We start from the raw sequence: 13,299 nt of genomic DNA on the forward strand, positions 1-13,299 counted from the left end.
TATAAATCTGTTTTTAGTAATGTTTTAAAAAGAAATTTTTAGTCAGGATTTTTGGGTCGTTACACGACCGGTATCCGGGGACTATTTCATCACCTACCACTACCACATAATATTGTAGCACATATATCATAATCTATCTATCGTAACCGTATACTAACCACCCCTTTCGGTCCTTTCTTCCGGTATTGGGGTCTATCCTACCCCTTCTATGAATTATCACATAACATCATAGCATACTAGCACATAATCATAACAGATAACAACACACCAGATAATTATCACAAATACAATCATCTATACTATAACTCTTACTATTGGGTAGGCCTTGGTGCCTTAGACCCACTTCTACTAGAAGGTAACTCACATCAATGTTGCGAAGTGTCTGAACTGTCCTCGCTGTCGGGATCAACTGCTCTCAATTCCTACACAAAATAATCTTCCTTAATTACAATTTTATACACTTAACCCCTTTCAAGGGTTACTCAGGTTAAAACCAAAGTCAAGGGCAACACCATGGTGAAAGTCAACTTTGTGTCAAAGTCAATGTCTGGTTGACTCGACTAGCCAACAACTTGCCGAGTCCCCATATCCTCAAAACGCTAAACCCCTGACCCCACTCGCAGAGTTATGCACGCACTTGCCGAGCTCTTCTTCATACCAAGTCGGGACCATCTACAACTGACTCGCCGAGTTCATCCTTGAAGTCGTCGAGTCCTTCTTCATGCAAGAAGGAATGTTTAGCCATGGACTCGCCGAGTTCCTTGTGAACTCGTCGAGTACGTCTTCATGTAGTTGGGACTTGCATTGAACTCGACGAGTTCTATTCTTGAACTCGCCGAGTTCCATGGTTTCTAGGTCTAGATTCACATCCATCTTGTTGACTCCTCTTCTAGACTCAACCAGTTCGATTAAAAAAGAAGAGGGTTGGGGAACCATACCCCCACTCGTTGAGTCTCAGGAACCACTCGTCGATTCCCCCAAGGTCCATGTCCATACAGTTGGTTCCAGTCGGGTTTAACACATCCAAAACATAGATCTAGGCTCCTAGGGTTCATAATACGCGTAAAGTTACAAACTTGACGTTGATGCGTGGGGTATTTGGCTCAAATGGTCCTAAAATGGGGTCTACAAGATGCATGGGGCTCTTATGGCAATAATGCTGGCACCTTTATGCCATGGGAATCCTCAGTGTTTCCAGATCTAAAGCCACACCCTTAAATAACCACAAAATCACGAATATGGGACTTCTAAGGCTTAGAAAAGGTAGAAATGAACCGTAACTAGAGATCTAAGAGATATATGGTCAAGGTTGGAGCTTTTTATCTTGATCAAGCTGGAAATGTGCCAAAACCTCTAGATCTACTTGCCTTCTCTTGATCTCCCAAGCCTTCTCCTTATTCTCAAGCTTCTAATACACACACAAATGGCACAAAAGTTCAAGAACACTCAATATTCGATTAGGGTTTTGAGGATAGGGTCTGAGGGTGATGGAGGCTGTATTGGAGGCTAGTTAAGGCGTTTAAATAGGGTGCAAACCCTAAATTTTAGGGTTTCATCCAGACAGGTCTACTTGTCGAGTCGGGGTTTCCAACTCGGCATGTAGATTGTCACCCCCGCGTCCAATTACTTGCACCTACTCGACGAGTTAGGCCTCCAACTCATCGAGTCCCTGTGTAAATCTACAATTAATTAAGTTTAAATACGTAGCAAGAACCAGGTGTTACAACTCTCCCCCACTTATTTCAGACTTTGTCCTCAAAGTCTGTTGCTGCATCCGGAAAAAGCTCGGGGTAGTGCTCTCTTATCTCGTTCTCTGACTCCCAAGTCCATTCTGAGCCCTTGCGGTGCTGCCATTGCACCTTCACCAGCTTGACCCTCTTGTTTCTCAGATCCTCAACTTCCTGTCGAGGATAGCTACTGGTCGCTCAATGTAGTTTAGGTTGTCATCCACCTGAATGTCCTCTAGTGGTACCACCACCGAGTTGTCTACCAGACACTTTTGTAGCCGGGAGATGTGAAAGGTGCTGTGAATCTGACTAAGTTCGGCTGACAGATCCAGCCTGTACGCCACCTTGCCCACCCGAGCTTCAACAATGAAAGGACCAATGTACCTGGGGCCCAACTTGTCCCATTTCCTGATCCAGATGACACCTTTCCAAGGTGATACCTTCAGTAGAACCATATCCTCGGCCTGGAATTCCAGGTCTAAACAGCGCTTGTCGACATAAGTTTTCTGCTGACTCTGAGCAGTCTGAAGCCTGCTCCTGACCTACTGGATCCTCTCCGTTGTCTTGAGTACCACTTCGGTACTCCCCATGACACCCTGTCCAACCTCACCTCAGCATATCGGGGTCCTGCACTTCCTCCGGTACAACATCTTGAAATGAGGACGATCGATACTCGCGTGGTAGCTGTTGTTGTTGGAGAACTCAGTCAATGGGAGATAGGTATCCTAGCTACCACTGAAATCCAGGACAAACACCCGCAACATATCGTCCAAGGTCTGGATGGTCTGCTCGCTCTGATCATCTGTCTGCGGGATGAAAATTTGTGCTAAAATGAAGACGAGTACCCAACTCGTCGTGAAACTTCTTCCAGAATTTGTAAGTGAACCGTATGTCTTTGTATGAAATCACAGAAACTGGTTCTCCGGCCGTGCTTAGCTACCACCTCTCTGATGTAGATATCGACCAGCTTCTTGGCCGAGATGCTCTCCTGGAACGGTATGAAATAGGCAATCTTGGTCAACCTATCATCTATGACCCATATATAAGCCACTCTGCGTATGGTCCTGGGAAGCTTTGTGATGAAATCCATAGTGATATCTTCCCATTTCCACATGGGGATGTCTAATGGTTGCGTCTTGCTATGAGGCCGCTGGTGCTCCGCCTTGACCTTCCTGTAGGTCAAGCATCTCTCAACATACCATGCTACATCCGACTTCATACAGGGCCACCAATAGTCAGAACGAAGATCTCTATACATCTTCGTCGCCCTGGGATGAATAGAAAACCTGGATTTGTGCGCCTCCTCCATCAACACCAGGAACACACCTCCGTGGTATGGAAGCCACACCCTACGGTGTAGTGTCAACAACCCACGGCAAACATAGTTTAAGGAGGAAACCTGCCCCACAATATGCTCACTCTTCCAATGTTCCTCCTCATAGCCTCCTATTGGGTCTCTCAGATCTGCTCCAACAGTAGGGTCACTACTGTCATTCGCAGGAAAATATCTTTGATTTGGGCAGCCTTGCGGCTAAGAGCATCGGGCACCTCATTATCCTTCCCTGGGTGGTATCGTATCTCACAGTCGTAATCCTTCACCACATCTATCCACCAATGATGCCTCATGTTCAGATTCGGCTTATCTATGAGGTACCTTAAACTCTTATGGTCCGTGTAAATGGTACATCGGACCCCATAGAGGTAGCGTCGGCAAATCTTGAGGGCGAAGACAACTGCCCCCAACTCAAAATCGTGCGTCGGGTAGTTCGCTTCGTGAGGCTTCAACTGCCTCGAAGCGTAGGTGATGACATGCCGTCTCCGCATCAATACTGCACCCAGGCCCGAAATGGACGGATCGTGTAACACCGTAAATTTTCAAACAAATTTACCTTAAAAATCACATGAATCTCGTAATGCATTTCACAAAAATCTCATTTAAGTTTACAATTCGAACTCCATAATTGTTTAGTAAAAACCAAGGACCTTCCAAAACCTAATTCCTTATCTTGTGTCTACAATCAAGCCTGTGCCTTCCTGCGATTCCTGAGAACAACCTGAAACACATAACACGGTAACACGGTAAGCACGAAGCTAGCTTAGTGTGTTCCCCAAAATACCACATATAACACATATTAGCCACTCGAGGATATAACTTTATGGGCCCACTGGCCCTAACTCTGTGGACCCTCTGGTCCTAACTCTGTGGACCCTCTAGCCCTAACTCTGTAGACCTTCCGGTCCTAAATCTGTAGCACTGGAACACATATACAACATAAATCACATAGAAATAATGCAATGCATCACATCACATAAATAGCATACAAGATACTTTGTCACATAACTCTAATTACCATTCTAGGTAAAGTATAGTGATAAGACTCACCTGACAAGCAGCAAGTAAATACCCTCGCACCCGAAACTCGAACTATCCTCCGCCTATCACAAAAGATGAATATCTCTAATCAATACTCTTTACATAACCCTAATAAATGAGGGCTATTCTTTTCTCTTTAACTCTTGAATTGGGTAAAACAACATTTTACCCCTCCATGGTCTCCGTTACTCATGTTGACCAAACCCCAGAGTCAATAGAAGTCAAACTCGAGTCAACATTCCATGTTTGACCCGACTCGTCGAGTGCACCCATGCAACTCGTCGAGTCCATTCACATCTTCAGAATTCTCGTGAAGGTACAGCTCAACTCGTCGATTTTACCCCCAACTCGTTGAGCTATCGCATGCTTAAGCTCATCGGGACAAACCCTCACTGACTCGTCGAGTCAACTCATGGACTCGACGAGTCCCCTCGGTATGATTCCTCATTTAGACGTCCAAAGTTAGATCTCTCACTCCAAACCGTAGATCTAGCCCTTTAAGACACCAGAGACACATAAAGTCTCGACCTTTATGTTCATGCATGGCATAAATGCCTCAAAATGCCAAAACAATCCCTTCTTAAGGTGTTAAGCACAACAACCCTCATATGGATGAATAAAGTTGGGACCTTTGGACTCTAGGGACCTCATAAGGTCCAGATTTGAGGACTAGGCTTCTAGCTAATCCATTTTACTCAAAGTACCAAACCGAAGGTGGTAAAAGCCCTAGAACTCCAAACACATGAGATCTAACCAAAATAATGAGAACGGTGCAGACTTTTACCTTCCTCAGAAGCTCTGGACGATCTATCACTGGATCTAACTTTCCCCCTCTTGATCCTTGCTTGATATCCTTCTCTTCTTCTCAAATGATGTACTAAAAATCCCAAGATAGCTTCTCTTTCGCTTTCTAGCTCAAATGATCTTTAGGGTTTGCTTCCAGGGAAAGGGTGGCTGCAAATGAGGCTATAAGTACCTTTAAATAGGTCCCAAACCCCAAAAATTAGGGTTTCCCTAATCAGTGCCTACTCAGCGAGTCCCTCCTCTGACTCGTCGAGTCCACTCATTAAGTCCACGGGAAAAACCCAGCTCGACTCGTTGAGTTGGACCCTCAACTTGTCGAGTCTCTTCTTTAATCACAAGATCAAACTACACGATAATATCCCTAAAAATCCGGATGTTACAATTCTCCCCACTTGAATTAGATTTCGCCCTCGAAATCACTCCTTAAAACACTCACATAATGAAATCATCAACCCAAAAGGCACCACCGAAAGGATCTCATACTACACCGATATCTTTCTCTATGGAGACTTGAAACCACACAAAACTCCCAAGACCAGAACTGGACCAACTCTTCCGTCGCTAATATACTCCTTCCCACTATCCGGAAGCTCTAGTGGCCTGAACCGCCGCCAGACCGCCTACTCAAGCGATCACGATGATATTCACTCCTTGAATATCAAACCCTGATAACTCACTAATCCTATGATTCTCACAAGACCAAATCTAACAATTAGCTACCGTTCACTCATATCAACATGCTAATGATCCAAATCATGCCCAAAGAAATGGAAGGGTCTACACCCCACTAGGGATCATACACTAAACTGCTATCAGAACCCATCCAAACAAAGAATCCTCAACACTCTGCCCTTCAGACACAAGCGAATAACCAGGCTCGCTCAGAAGTGTCCTTAGACATCACAATCACAAGTCCCAACTTCGTTCCTCATACCCCTTTTAATACTGAGCACTAGGTCAACTTCTGACTCCACAGTTGAACCTCCAAAGGTCACCCATAACATATCCCGAAATGTCTTACTGACTTCCTTCTCATAACAACTATCTCGGCCTAGTGACACCTAAGTCACGAAGTTCTCTTTACCCCAACGGATCCCACAATCCTACAAAAATGTTTCACCTTCGACCCCCGTCGAACACTACTCCCTAGATATGAGCGCCTCGTGGTACCTCCCACACCAACAAACCGACCCACTCCGGTCCAAAACATCTGATGACAAACAATATTCCTCAAAATGGAACCCATCTCAGAATCCGGAGTCTCATTTCGCCTACCCAATGCACCACTAGAGTCAAACTCATATCGAGAGTCTGGTCCGATCCAGAATTTGGAACCACTCGTCCCAATGAAGCACCCAACTCAAAACTCAGGATTCGCAACCTACGTGTATTCCACTTTTCCAATTCCCTTGTGTGGCGACAACCACCTCTCATTTCAGAATACAACGATTTCCGACAAAAATGGAGACCCCAGTCTTGCTCCTTTTTCATCCGTCAGGCTCCCAAAAACTTAATTATTAGGGCTAACCAAGCCCTAAACTCTTCTGCGTCATGCTCTGATCAAGGAGTACGTCATCATAACAACCTCTTTATGACTAGTGAGTACTACGGCTCCTTGTAGCATCACCACACCCTCTCTCTGACTAGTGAGTACTACGGCTCCCCGTAGCATCACAACACCCTCTCTCTCTCACTAGTGAGTATTACGGCTCCCCGTAGCATCACAACACCCTTTCTATGACTAGTGAGTACTACGGCTAACCGTAGCATCACAACTCCCTCTCTCTCACTAGTAAGTACTACGGCTCCCTGTAGCATCACAACACCTTCCTTTCTCATAACTCCACAATATCATTCTCACGTCAACATCACACTACATCCACTAACTCATGCTCCGCGGACTAACATAGATAGGTACACACACACTTGTCCCTATTGATGCATCACAGATTCTGACAGCAACCGCCATGGCAAAAAATCCTTCCCTGCTGGAATCCACATTCTTAGCTAATCCCTCTAGATGTCAATATCCGAAGGGCACCCACTGGAACCGTAGGTACTTGATACTTCACTTGCCGTATCAAACTCAAGACCCACAATAATTCTGAATTCAGGCATTATACTCGAATACCTCGGAACACCATCACAGAACATCACGATGTCCTCCCTCAACCACTGATCTCCTACTTATGGCATCATACACAGATACCTCAATGCATTCTCTCAGAATCTCATAACTATCCTTCTTTCACACAATGCGCAACTTCGGAATATTCCAAATCTCAATTGAAACATGGAGGAATCGACAATGACTCGGAACATGTTGACAACAATCCGAAACTCCATCCTATAATGCTCAAAACTCAAGCAAGCATAAACGTAACGACCCGGAATTAGTTGCCAAAATCAACTTCTGCCCTTCCCAAACTGAATAACGGCCCAAACATTGAATCAGAATTCTTTCACCGCCAAACTAACCCTACGAGCCAAACACCTCGAATAATTCCTATCCATCACAAGGCCTCCGACCGATGGCCACTTGCCTTTGAGACATTCATCCGTTACCAAACGTATACCACATGCATTATCTTGTCTTTACCTCACTTCAATCACCAATAGCCCTGATGACATGAATCCGCACCGTAGGTCTCTATATCCAGATCTCTAACCGATCTTGAACAGATCTTTGATCCTCTCAACAAAATACTCAGTCCTCCCCCACTTAGTGTTCGAACCATCACCAATTAGCATACCAACAATCTATCACTCAGATTGTTTCCACCAATAACATCGTACTTACTCTTGGAAAGTGCTATGCAACACTCGATGATCTCCCCGACAAAGATCAAGCAACTCCTAATACCCCGAATCTCAGATGAAATCCTCAGAACTTCCCATCATGACTGCCTCTTTGTCATTCCGAATCTTACACCAGTCCATCACCGGACCTCCCAACTATCCGGTACTAACCCTGACTCTTAGCATGGAAATAATGAACTATCATTCTACTCATCCTCAACTCCTCAACCAACGCTCTATCACGACGCTTATCATAAGAGTAGAACCCACATTTTCACTCTCGATACCCGTCAAAGATAATAAGAGTTACCACCCTGATACACTCCTCATGATTGTCCGGCGCTGCGGCTAACACATGCCCTATTATACTCACATAGGGTGTACCCTAGTCCTTGACCATGTCAATTCCCGCTGACTCCCTGCTCAAGCTATATCATTTCCTCATGGCAGACCTATTGCCAGATACTCTGATTGAAGATCATCATCAATGCAATCCCACAGGGCTCACCCCCAAACTCAGAAACCAAAATTTCAACACCTCTTACGTCTTCCACAGGAAACATAAATAGCACCACTATCGACTGATTGCTCAACTCAGGTTGTAATCCTCAAAACGCCATCTCCACTTATCCTTGTGTCTTGCGATTCCATCTGGCATTCACTAAAGATCCCTTGGAGTTATCTCAACTCCCCCCTCAAGGAATGCTCAGATGAAACTTGCTCCTCATGGCCCTCTTGCCCCATACTCTATCGCATACGATCTTAGCCCCATCAATATGATGGAATAACTGGAAAGAAAAAATGCATGCATTATCTGCTACGAATCATGGTACTCGAACCATGACATCTCTTCTCAATCTGCTACCGATCATGATACCCGAACCATGACATCACCTCTCAATCTGCTACCAATCATGGTACCAGAACCATGACCTCACCTCTCAATCTGCTACCAACCATGGTACCCGAACCATGACATCTCTTCCCAATCTGCTACCAATCATGGTACCCGAACCATGACATCACCTCTCAACCTGCTACCAATCATGGTACCCGAAAAATGACATCAGCTCTCATCCTGGTACATAGAATCCTCCGGTATGCTCCCTGCATCGAGTATGGGTCCTATGCTTTCAGTAGTACGTGCCCATACTACCTGCCACATGTACCCATACTTTCCACACAAATCATCATAGAGTCCCTAAGTAGCTGTCCAACCCTCTTGATCTTCTTTCTCATTACGCGTGCTCGCTCCCCAGCGAAATGCCCTACTTCGTCAGTGCACTCATCTGACCATGATCACCCCCTAGGCTCTTCATAGGTCCTCACACTTCTCCGCCATCAGCTGCTGAAGAACTCCTAATGATGCTAGCCATCTACCTCCTGAATATTGTCATATTCACTTGGTAGCTAACTCCCATCATCGAGAGTTCCACAAATCACGAAGCGAGCAGCATTCGGGCATCGAATAACCTCTATTAGTACATAAAACCTCTCTAGGCTATTATCCTACTTGCCCTCCTCATACTCGTAGGATATCACCGAACTCAAGCAACTTCACCCCACGCGGGCCTATGACTACCCTCTCAGAAGATTCCACGAATGCTCATCTAGGTATCTCTCCTAGATTACTCTTCTACTCAATCCCTCTCTCAAAAGGATTCCCTCTGGATACTCTTACTCAGCAAATACTCGAAAGCATAACACAGATAACCACAACTCTTAGGCTAAGGCATCACAAATCAAGCCACTCTAGTCCTAAAATATGAAATACCTAGCCTACGTCTAGTGTGCACAATATCTCATACAATATCTCATAACACAAAATAAGGGTATTTTAGGAAATCATCGTTCGGGCTCTGGCTGATTGTACACACTGCTCCTTCTTGTTTTCTCTTAGAAACTCTTGATCGTTTTAGAAAAATCCTTTCTTTTGAAAATTCTTTCTTAAATCCTCAGTTTGAGTCCAGATTTACCCGAGGGTGCATCCGAATCCCTCAAACCAAGGCGCTGATACCAACTTGTAACACCGTAAATTTTCAAACAATTTTTCCTTAAAAATCACATGAATCTCGTAATGCATTTCACAAAAATCTCATTTAAGTTTACAATTCAAACTCCATAATTGTTTACTAAAAACCCAGGACCTTCAAAAACCTAATTCCTTCATTTGTATTTACAATCAAGCATGTGCCTTCCCGTGACTCCTGAGAACAACCTGAAACACATAACAGGGTAAGCACGAAGCTTAGTGAGTTCCCCAAAATACCACATATAACACATACTAGCCACTCGAGGATATAACTCTATGGGCCCACTGGCCCTAACTCTGTGGACCCTCTAGTCCTAACTTTGTGGACCTTCTAGCCCTAACTCTGTACACCTTCCGGTCCTAACTCTGTACGTCTGGAACACATACACAACATAAATCACATAGAAATAATGCAGTGCATCACATCACATAAATAGTATAAAATATACTCTGTCACATAACTCTAATTAGCACTCTAGGTAAACTATAGTGAGAAGACTCACCTGACAAGCAGCAAGTAAATACCCTCGCACTCGAAACTCAAACTAGCCTCCGCCTAGCACAAAAGATGAATATATCTAATCAATACTCTTTACATGACCCTAATAAATGAGGGCTATTCTTCTCTCTCTAACTCTTGAATTGGGTAAAACAACATTTTACCCCTCCATGGTCTCCGTTACTCATGTTGACCAAACCCCAGAGTCAATAGAAGTCAAACTCGAGTCAACATTCCATGTTTGACCCGACTCGTCGAGTGCACCCATGCAACTCGTCGAGTCCATTCACATCTTCAGAAGTCTCGTGAAGGTACAACTCAACTCGTCGATTTGACCCCCAACTCGTCGAGCTATCGCATGCTTAAGCTCATCGGGACAAACCCTCACTGACTCGTCGAGTCAACTCATGGACTCGACGAGTCCCCTCGGTATGATTCCTCATTTAGACGTCCAAAGTCAGATCTCTCACTCCAAACCGTAGATCTAGCCCTTTAAGACACCAGAGACACATAAAGTCTCGACCTTTATATTCATGCATGGCATAAATGCCTCAAAATGCCAAAACAATCCCTTCTTAAGGTGTTAAGCACAACAACCCTCATATGGATGAATAATGTTGGGACCTTTGGACTCTAGGGACCTCACAAGGTCCAGATCTGAGGACTAGGCTTCTAGCTAATCCATTTTACTCCAAGTCCTAAACCAAAGGTGGTAAAAGCCCTAGAACTCCAAACACATGAGATCTAACCAAAATAATGAGAAAGGTGCAGACTTTTAACTTCCTTAGAAGCTCTGGACGATCTATCACTGGATCCAACTTTCCCCTCTTGATCCTTGCTTGATCTCCTTCTCTTCTTCTCAAATGATGCACTAAAAATCTCAAGATAGGTTCTCTCTCACTTTCTAGCTCAAATGACCTTTAGGGTTTGCTTCCAGGGAAAGGGTGGCCGCAAATGAGGCTATAAGTGCCTTCAAATAGGTCCCAAACCCCGGAAATTAGGGTTTCCCTAATCAGCGCCTACTCGTCGAGTCCCTCCTCTGACTCGTCAAGTCCACTCATTATGTCCACGGGAAAAACCCGGCTCAACTCGGCGAGTTGGAACCTCAACTCATCGAGTCTCTCCTTTAATCACAAGATCAAACTACACGATAATATCCCTGAAAATCCGGATGTTACACATCGTAGTATACTACAAAATCCTCCACGCCCTCTAGCAGGGCTAGAATCAGTGCCTCGCATAATCTTCACCTCAAAGTCTTAAATGTTGCGTCCTGCTCAGGCCCCCAGCAAAATATAATATCTTTCTTCGCCAGCCGGGTCAAGGGCACGACTATCTTGGAGAAGTCCTGAATGAACCCCCGGTAATAGCCTGCCAATCCCAGGAAACTCCTAATATTAGTTGGAGGCTTCGGAACCTTCCATCTCATCATGGCCTCCACCTTGGCCGGGTCAACGAAAATCACGTTTTGGTTGACAAGGTGCCCAAGAAAGTGCATCTCGTGCAACCAGAACTCGCACTTATAGAACTTGGAATACAAGCTCTCCCTCCTCAGGGTATCCAACACCTCCCGCAAGTGCTTCTCATGCTGCTCATGCGTCTTGGAGTAAACCAATATGTCGTCAATGAAAACTATCATAGATCAATCCAACATCGATCTACATACGCGGTCCATGAGGTCCATGAACATGGAAAGAGCATTGGTTAGCCCGAAGGGAATCACCACGAACTCGTAGTGGCCAAGCGAGTCCGGAAAGCAGTCTTATATACGTCCTCGTCTCTAACCCTCATCTGATTCTAGCCTAACCGCAAATCTATCTGGGAAAACCAAGATGCCTCCTGAAGCTGGTCAAAAAGATCATCAATCCTCGGGAGTGGGTAACAGTTCTTCACCGTTTCCTTGTTCAGCTCACGGTAGTCTATTCACATCCGATGTGACCCGTCCTTCTTCTTTAGAAATAGGATCGGGGCTCCCCATGGTGAACTGTTCAGTCTGATGAATCCCTTGTCTAACAACTCCTGCAGCTGTGTAGACAACTTCTGCATACCAGGAGGAGCCAACCGATACGAGCCTTGGTTACCGGAGCCGCACCCGGGACTACTTCTATCCTAAACTCCACCTGTCTCTCTGTAGCTGTGTAGACAACTTCTGCATCTCAGGAGGAGACAACTTCTGCATCTCAGGAGGAGCCAACCTTGCTGAAGGTAGTGCCTAGCCCTCATTGTTGAGCATAAAGTTGACCCACATTGTGGCCTCTCGCCTTGAATTACCAGCTCTCCCCCACTTGGGGTCCTCACGCGGACCAAATGTTGTGCGCAGTTGATCACTGCCCCATTAGGGCTTAATCAATCCATACCGATGATGACATTATTCACTCGCAATTATATGGGAACCAAGTCTACGAGGTAGCGCTCCTTGAACAGCCTCAAAACACAATCTTAGCAAACCTTTGATGATCAAACTGATCAGTCATCCACAATCTTGACCTCTAGAGGGAAATCCAACATGCCCGATGACTTAGGGAACTTCCTTCTAAGGGCAAGAGAGACAAATGATCGGGTGGCCCCCGAATCAAGCAACACCTGGATTGGGATAGTATTCACATGGAACGATCCTAAACAGCACATAACACATATACATAAATATCATAAACAACATAAAATAAGAGCTAGGGAGAAGAAATCATACCCGTCACCACATCGGGTGAGGCGCGTGCCTCCTCGGTAGTCAGCTGGAAGGCTCGGCTCCTCACCATTGTAGCCTATGTCTTGCCCTGCCGGCCATCAGTAATCCGCAGGGTCGCTGGATTTGGCACCGCTACTAGTGCTGCTGCTGTCAATCTCGGGTAGTTGGCATTTTTATGGCCTTTCTTATTGCAATGAAAGCAAATCAGGTCTAAAGTCTGGAAGGTGGGGGTAGGGGCATTACAATCCCTACTAAAGTGCCCAAGCTTTCCGCACTTATAGCAACCCAAATATCCCAATCTACAAATCCCCTCATGAGTCTTGTTGCATTTCCCACAGCGGCTCCGATCCTACTGACCATTCGACCTAGTGTCGGATC

The sequence above is a fragment of the Lactuca serriola genome, chromosome 7, assembly GCF_051521515.1.
Source record: "Lactuca serriola cultivar US96UC23 chromosome 7, Lser_US96UC23_V15, whole genome shotgun sequence".
NCBI classification, from domain to species: domain Eukaryota; kingdom Viridiplantae; phylum Streptophyta; class Magnoliopsida; order Asterales; family Asteraceae; genus Lactuca; species Lactuca serriola.